Source organism: Phocoena phocoena, chromosome 18 (assembly GCF_963924675.1).
Source record: "Phocoena phocoena chromosome 18, mPhoPho1.1, whole genome shotgun sequence".
NCBI lineage: Eukaryota > Metazoa > Chordata > Mammalia > Artiodactyla > Phocoenidae > Phocoena > Phocoena phocoena.
In genome coordinates, this window is record NC_089236.1 from 9,315,990 (window position 1) to 9,324,341 (window position 8,352).

Sequence of the window (8,352 nt, forward strand, 5' to 3'; positions counted from 1 at the left end):
ATTTTACATGTGGTCCATCCTCATTAACATTTGTTATTGTAAATAATGGCAATATTATTAATAATGATACCACTGAGAAGCAGAAGAATGCTGTCTGGGCCCCTGGGGATGCTGTGGGTTGGTGCCCTACTGTATTTGTGGGCATTTCCAAGTAACCCACAAGCACTTGTTCTGCCATCAAAGTCTAGTTAAGGGAGTGCAGACACTGGTAGGAAGGTAACTAAAACTTAGGCCATATGTGGTAGATGCCAGGTGATGGCTGCAAAGAGGTTCACGGTTGGAGGAGACCTTGTGGGCAGTGTAGCTCAAGGCAGGGACCCAAGTACACAGGCTCCTGCAGACAGAGGGAACCTGTACGGAAAGACATTTTGAAGAAAACAGATTTTGTTTCAGGTTAAAGCATGAAAAAATGAAGGGAAGACTTGAGGCAGGAAGATGGGTTTCAGGATGAAGGAGAAGTGCCAGGTGGAAGGCACAGAGGGCTTGTCTTCCAGAGGTGATGGCAGGGTTGGCAAGAAAGAAACACATGGAGGAATACACAGAACCTGGTGGCTGATTGGATGCGGGGATCCAGAGAGAAGGTGTAATCAAAGGAGGATCCAAGCCTGGGAGTCAGAGAGAACCACGTTCATCTTGGCGGAATAGATGCTAGTTTTGAAAATGAACTTCAGATGTGGCAAGTTCCAGGCGCCGGGTGGTATCCCGGGGCGGGGTGAGGTCTGGCTGGCGTTTGGTGGTGGACGGTTCAGAGCTGCCTGGTGATGTGGGGGTCATGTGCATATAGGTCTTTGTAACTGAAAACTGAGAGTGGGTTCGGAGAGAAGGATGCCTGAGGAGAACTCCGGAGGGGTGTGCCTACAGCAAGTCTAGGAGAGAAAGCAGGAGCTTCGGTGGATAAGGACAGAGAAGGTGCCCTAACAGAGTGAGGCAGACCCAGGACGGCATGGTACAAAGAGCCAAGAGTTTCAAGGAGGAATGGATAGGAGATGTGAATTGTTACAAAGAGATCTGAGAGAATCTAGACAAAATATTTCATAACATTCTGATTACAAACTGAGTTTTTGCTATAGTTCTTCATTACTGTTTTTTAAAAATAAACTTTTATTTTTAGAGCAGTTTCGGGGTCAAAGCAAAGCTGAGCACAGAGTACAGAGTTCCCATAACCCTCCTCCCCACACATGCACGGCCCCCCCACTATCAGCATCCCTGCCAGAGTGGCATATTGGTCACATTTTTTAAAATTACAGCTTATTTCCTCTGACAGGTTACAAGACAAACACCCAGTTTGCTTGAGTTTTAAAAGGATATTTCCTTTGCCCCACTTGAATGACCAGTAAACATATTTGTCACATTTGATGAACCTACACTGACACGTCAGTGTCACCCAAAGTCCATAGTTTAATTAGGGCTCACTCTTGGTGTTGTACGTTGTATGGGTTTTGACAAATGTATAATGAAATGACATGCATCTGTTGTTGTAGTATCATACAGAATAGTTGTATTGCCCTGAAAATCCTCTGCATTCCACCTATTCATCCCTCCGTCTCCCCTTGCCGTTAGCAACTGACTGTCTCCAGAATTTTACCTTTTCCAGAATGTCATATAGTCAGAATCATAGAGTATGTACCTTTTCAGGTTGGGCTTTTTCACTTAGTAATATGCATTTAAGGTTCCTCCAGGTCTTTTTCTGGCTGATGCCTCATTTCTTTTTAGCACTAAAAAACATTTCCTTGTTTGCTGCACCACTATTTATCCATTTACCTACTGAAGGACATCTTAGTTCCTTCCAATTTTTGACAATTATGGATAAAGGTACTGTAAATGTACATGTACAGGTTTTATTTATTTATTTATTTATTTATACTGTGACAGAATACACATGACAGAAAATGTACCATCTTAACCATTTAAAAATGTACAGTTTAGTGGTATTGAGGACATTCATATTGTGGTGCAAACACCACCACCACTCATTTTCAAATCCCTTTTCATCTTGTAAAACTGAAACTCCATACCCATTAAAGAGTAAATTCCCATTCCCCTTCCTGCAGCCCCTGACAACCAGCGCTCTATACTTTCTGTCCCTATGATTTTGACAACTCTAAGTATCTCTTGTGAGCAGAATCACAGTATTTGTCCTTCTGTGTCTGGTTTATTTCCCTTAGCATAACATCCTCCAGATTCATCCATGCTGTAATGTATGCCAGAATTTCCATCATTTTCAAGGCTGAATAATATTCCATTGTATGTATGTACCACATTTTTTTTTTTTTTTGCGGTACGCGGGCCTCTCACCGCCGTGGCCTCTCCCGTTGCGGAGCACAGGCTCCGGACGCGCAGGCCCAGCGGCCATGGCTCGCGGGCCCAGCTGCTCCGCGGCATGTGGGTTTCCTCCCGGACCGGGGCACGAACCCGTGCACCCTGCATCGGCAGGCGGACTCCCAACCACTGCACCACCAGGGAAGCCCTATACCACATTTATCTGTCAATGGACACTTGGGTTTCTTCCATATTTTGGCTATTGTGAATAATACTACCATGAACATGACTATATATGTATCTCTTCAGGATCCTGCTTTCAGTTCTTTGGGTACATACCTAAAAGTGGAATTGCTGGATCATATGGTGATTCCACGTGCAGGTTTTTGTGTGGACATGTTTTTAACTCATTTGGGTAAATACCAAGGAGCACAACTGCTCCATCATATGGTAAGAGTATGGTTCAGTTTTGTCAGAAACTGCCAAACTGTCTTCCAAAGTTTTGCATTCCTAATGGCATTTTGCATTCCTACCGAAAATATTGTGTTGCATTCCCACCAGCAACGAATGAAAGTTCCTGTTGCTCCACAGCCTTGCCAGCAAGTGTCTTGGGTTTTTGCCATTCTGATAGCTGTGGTGATATCTCATTGTTGTTTTAATTTTCAGTTTCCTAATGACATATGGTATTGAGCATCCTTTAATATGCTTATTTTCCGTTTGTACATCTCTTTTGGTGAGCCGCCTATTCAGATCTTTTGTCCACTTTTAAATCAGGCTGTTTGTTTTCTTACTGTTGAATTTTAAGAGTTTTTTTTTTAAATTTTTGGTCACAGTCCTTATATATCTTTTATTAAAAAGTCCAGATACATTTTTTACAAAGATTTTCTCCCAGTCTACAGCTTGTCTTTTTCAAATATTTTGGGATTTTTCTAAAAAAGGCTATCTTTCTGCTTTTGATTTCTAGTTTAATTCCATTGTGGTCTGAGAGCAGATATTGCATGATTTCTATTCTTTTAAATTTGTTGTGTTTTATGGCCCAGAATGTGACCAACTTGCTGAATGTTCCATGTGAACTTAGGAAGAATGTGGGTTCTGTTGTTGGATGAAGTAGTCTATAGATGTCAATTACATCCAGTTGATGGATGGTGCTGTTGAGTTCAACTATGTCCTTATTGAATTTCTGCCTGCTGGATCTGTGCATTTCTGAGAGAGGGGCATTGAAGTCTCCAACTATAATAGTGGATTCACCTGTTTTTCCTTGAGTTCTATCAGGTTTTGCTTCATGTAGTTTGACACTGTTGTTAGGCACATACACATTAAGAATTGTTATATCTTCTTGGAGAACTGACCCCTTTCTCAGTATGCAATGCCCTCTTTAACCCTGATAACTCTCCTTGCTCTGAAGTCTGCTGTGTCTGAAATTAATATAACTACTCTAGTTTTCTTTTGGTTAGTGTTAGCATGCTATGTTTTTTCCATCAAATCTCTGTGTTTTAATTGGTGTATTTGGACCACTGATGTTTAAAAAAATGACTATTGATATAGTTGGATTAAAATCTACCATATTATTACTGTTTTCTATTTGTTGCTCTTGTTCTTTGTTCCTATTTTTGTTTTCTACTTTTAAAAATGCCTTTTTTGGTTTTAACTGGATATTGTATATGATTCCACTTTCTCTTTTTTCTTAGCATATCAATTATACTTACTTTTGTAGTTTTTTAGTGGTTTTCCTAGAGTTTGCAGTATACATTTACAACTAATCCAAGTCCACTTTCAAATAACACTATTGCTTCACAGGTAGTGCAAGGACATTATAATAACAAAGTATTCCCAATTCCTCCCTCCAATTCTTGTATCATTTCTGCCATTCATTTCACTTATATACAAGTTATAATCATCCAATACACTGTTACTGTTATTATTTTGAACAAACTGTTATCTGCTAGACCAGTGAAGAATAAGAAGAATAAAAGGCTTTATTTTCACTTATTTCTTCTCTAATGCTCTTCCTTTCTTTATGTAGATCTCAGTTTCTGACTTAGATAATTTTCCTTCTCTCTGAAGAATTTCTTTGAATATCTCTTGTACAGCAGGTATCCTGGTAACAAATTCCCTCAATTTTTTTGTTTTGTTTTGTTTTGTTTTGTTTGTTTGTTCTATTTCTCTTTCAGTTTTGAAGGGTAATGTCTCAGGATACAGAATTCTAGGTTGGTGTTTCCCCCTCCCCCCAACTCTTTAGATATTTCACTCCATTCTCTTCTTTCTTGCATGGTTTCTGAGGAGAAGTTAGATGTAATTATTATCTTCCTTCCTCTGTAGGTAAGGTGTATGTCTTTATTTATTTTTAATCTATGGCTTCCTTAAGGACATTCTTTATCTTTGACTTTTTGCAGTATGAAAATGGTTTGCCTGGTGTAGTTTTGGGGCATTTACCCTGCTTGGTGGTGTTCTCTGAGCTTCCTGGATCTGTGGTTTGGTGTCTGACAGTAATTTGAGAATTCTCAATCATTATTGCATCAAATAGTCCTCTGTTCCTTTAACTCTTTTTTTTTTTTTCCTTTCTGGTATTACCATTACAGGTATGTTACACCTTTTGTAATTGTCCCACTGTTCTTGGATACTCTGTTCCCTTATTTTCAGCCTTCTTCCTCTTTGCTTTGCAGTTTGGGAAGTTTTTATTGACATGCCTTCAAGCTCAGAGATTCTTTTCCTCATCTATGTCCAGTCTACTAGCAAGCTAAAGGCATTCTTCATCTCTATTACAATGTTTTTGATCTCTAGCATTTCTTTCTGAGTCTTTGTTAGAATTCCCATCTCTATGCTTACATTACCCATCTGTTCTTGCATGTTGTCTATCTTTTCCATTAGAGTCCTTAGCAGATTAGCCAGTTGTTTTAAATTCCTGGTCTGATAATTCTAACATTCCTGCCATAATCTGAGTCCAGTTATGATGCTTGCCCTATCCCTTCAATCTGACTTTTAGTATACCTTGTAATTTTTGTCGAAAGCAGGGCACTGGGTAAAAAGAACTTCTGTAAATAGCCTTTAGTAATGTGGTGTGGGGAAGGGGAAGCATTCTATAGTCCTATGATTAGGTCTCAGTGTTTTAGTGAGACTGTGCCTTTGGACTGTGAACTTTAGAAGTATTTTTAAGGTCCTATCACATATACACACACCCCTGCCCTGCCCTCAGCCAATCTTAAATGGGACAGGATGGCTAGAGGGGGCTGGAATTGGGTATTTCTTATCCCTCAAATCAGTTAGACTCTGATAAAACCCCAACAGTTTCTCTTCAGGGCAAGCCTTGTTAAAAACAGAATGCTCTGGTATATTTCAAAAAAAAAAAAAATTTTTTTTTTTTCCCCCTCTCCAGTGGAAAGCTCCAGGACATTTTTCTCCAGTATTCACTGTGAGAACCTGGCAGAACTTCTGGAGGTAAAACTCACAAAAACATGGGCATACTCCCCTAAAACTGGGCCCTCCCTGCAATTTTTCTCTCTCAGACTTGCCTACTCAGAGCTTCCGGCAATTTGTCAATTACAGCTCAGGTTTTCCTACCCTGGTATGGGCTCCCACAGAGATTTCTGTTAGTAGGTTTCTGCTCCAGTAAGTAACAGTTCTCTGTGTCTACCTGTCTCTTTCCAATTTGGGGGGCAAAGTTTGTCTTGTGACCTCAGTTTTCTGATAGATCTAAGAAGAGTTGTTGATTTTCAGTTTGTTCAGCTTTTTACTTGTTAGGATGGAACAGTATGGCAAGCTCCTTACATGCTGTACTGAAGACCAGAAGTACATAATTCTCTTCATTACTTTTTAACACTCAGACTATCAATTAATAGTGCTCAGTCTTCAACCAGAGTAACAACAAAAAGGTATTTAAGGTAATAGCTTTGAAAGAGTGGGGCACATAGAAATCACTATGCTGTGGGAGGGGATTGTGGGTACTCAGCCCATCTATCTAGGTGGTGCTCCCTGTCAGAAGCCCTAGGGGGAAGACACAACAGAAACTAAGGAACAGTGAAAAAAAAGATAAAGCAAAGGTCTTAAGAAATTCTGACAACAAAAATAATGGTTTACCAGATGGCCTGTTAACAGTGAGCTAGGACTAATGAGAGAAATATTTTTTTCTTCACCAGTATTTTTTTCTTCATTGTAGCAGAATGGGTTACATAGGAACATCTGGAACTTATTTCTCTGACATAGTAAACCTTGGATAATATCTACTGGTGCTCAAAGCGAGGCAGTATACTTTTAAGATTTAAGTATATGGTATTTGTCTATGTGTTGCAAATATGGATAACATAGACTTTTTGGCATAGTTTGATGGGTGGGCAATAACTTAAGCTTCAAGTATATGCAATAATTAAGATTCTTTTTAAAAAAATTTTTATTGGAGTATAGTTAATTTACAATGTTATATTAGTTTCTGCTGTACAACAAAGTGAATCAGTTATACATGTACATATATCAACTCCTTTTTTAGCTTCTTTCCCCATAGAGGTCATTACAGAGTACTGAGTAGAGTTCCCTGTGCTATACAGTAGGTACTTGTTAGTTGTCTATTTTATATATAGTAGTGTGTATATGTCAATCCTAGTCTCCCAATTTATGATGAAAATAGAGAAATGGCATCACATGGAGCAGTTTTTATCAAATGGGAGCCAGAATCCTTTGGAAAAGAGAATTTGCCCTACAGAGCGGGGAAGAGCTCCATGGAGCAGCTTCTCCCCTGGACCCTTGTCACTGCCACCCTCAGTGTCTGATCCTTTTCCACTGTATCCATCTCATAAAGCACCATCACTTGCCTTTTGTTATAGCTGGTCTTTGGTCTATTCTTCCAGGTAGCTTGGGGCAAGAGAGAATGATGGTGAGAAAGATGATGCGGGGCCTTGAGCAGTAAAATTAGCCGTTCCCTCTTTGTTCTTTTACTGAGTTTTGTAATCTTGTGTATAATACTTATCATCTGTATCTCTCTATTTCATTAGGTAGTGAGGTTCAGGAGCACAAAGTTCTAATTTACCTTTTCATCTTCTGCAGGGCTCAGCACATCCCTTTTATATATTGGGTGCTCCGTAAGCATTTGGTGGAATTGAACTGGAATGAACTAAAGTGAACTGAATTATGCTAAAAATAAATGGTTGTCCAAGGTCTATAGAATACCACATAATAAGAGCATAGGCTTTCCAGTTAGACCAGTGAAGCCTCCAGAATTTCCATACTGGACGGGTTTAGGAGCAGCTGACTGTTTGGGAGAGAGGACAAGGGGATTTGTGCTAAAACTGCATTTGCATAGATATTACCTTATTTTGATTAGATCAAGCAGCCTGCTTAAGCCAATTCTTAGTACCACATTTGCTATAGACAGATATGGGTTAAAATAATTTCTCCAGTCCTCAGTTCCGAGATATGTAAAATGGGAATAGTAATAATAATAATAATAATAATACTGACCCCAGCAGAGTATTGTGACAATTATTGAAATATTGTGCGTTAAGTATTTAACTTAGGCCTGGCATATAATAAGCACTCAAAAAAGCTAACTATCATTATTATTAATGTAATGTCTTAAGTTGGTTATATTCCTAAAATGTTAGAAGGCTAGAGCTAGAAGGGAGCTCAGAAACAGCAAAGAATGGAGCCTTTGGAGTCCACAGACCTAAACGTGGAGCCTGTCTCTGCTCCCTCCTTGCAGGATGACCTGGGGCGAAATACTCACCCAGTGAAACCTCATTATATGAGAATCACTTGAAAAATTAAAATTCAGATTCCAAGGCCCCTCCCCAAATATTCCGATTAAGTAGTTTTACGGTGGGGCCCAGGGATCTGCATTTTACAAGTTTCCAGGTGATTCTGATCCATGAACCCCATAGACCATAGCTTGTAAAATGTTGACTTAATCTCATGAAGCCTCAGGCCTTTCCTTCATACAATGAGGCGGTGATACCTGCTTTATGGTTTGTGTATGGAAGGCATCTGGCTGTGAATCTGGTTTATCAAAGGTGTACAGAAACATTGGCTCTCTTCCCTCTAGATAGCATCTATTCAAACTATTTCATCCAACCATGTGCATCCAGTGTCAGAGAAGAGACCAAAATC

The 8,352-nt window shown here is 39.5% G+C and overlaps 1 non-coding gene across 1 annotated transcript; it reads right to left on the reverse strand.

The window, feature by feature from the left end:
* Positions 1-1,246: 1,246 nt before the first annotated feature.
* LOC136137918 (small nucleolar RNA SNORA27) lies at positions 1,247-1,369 on the reverse strand. The gene has a single exon (XR_010656775.1). It is a non-coding gene; the product is annotated as a small nucleolar RNA SNORA27 (small nucleolar RNA).
* Positions 1,370-8,352: the final 6,983 nt, after the last annotated feature.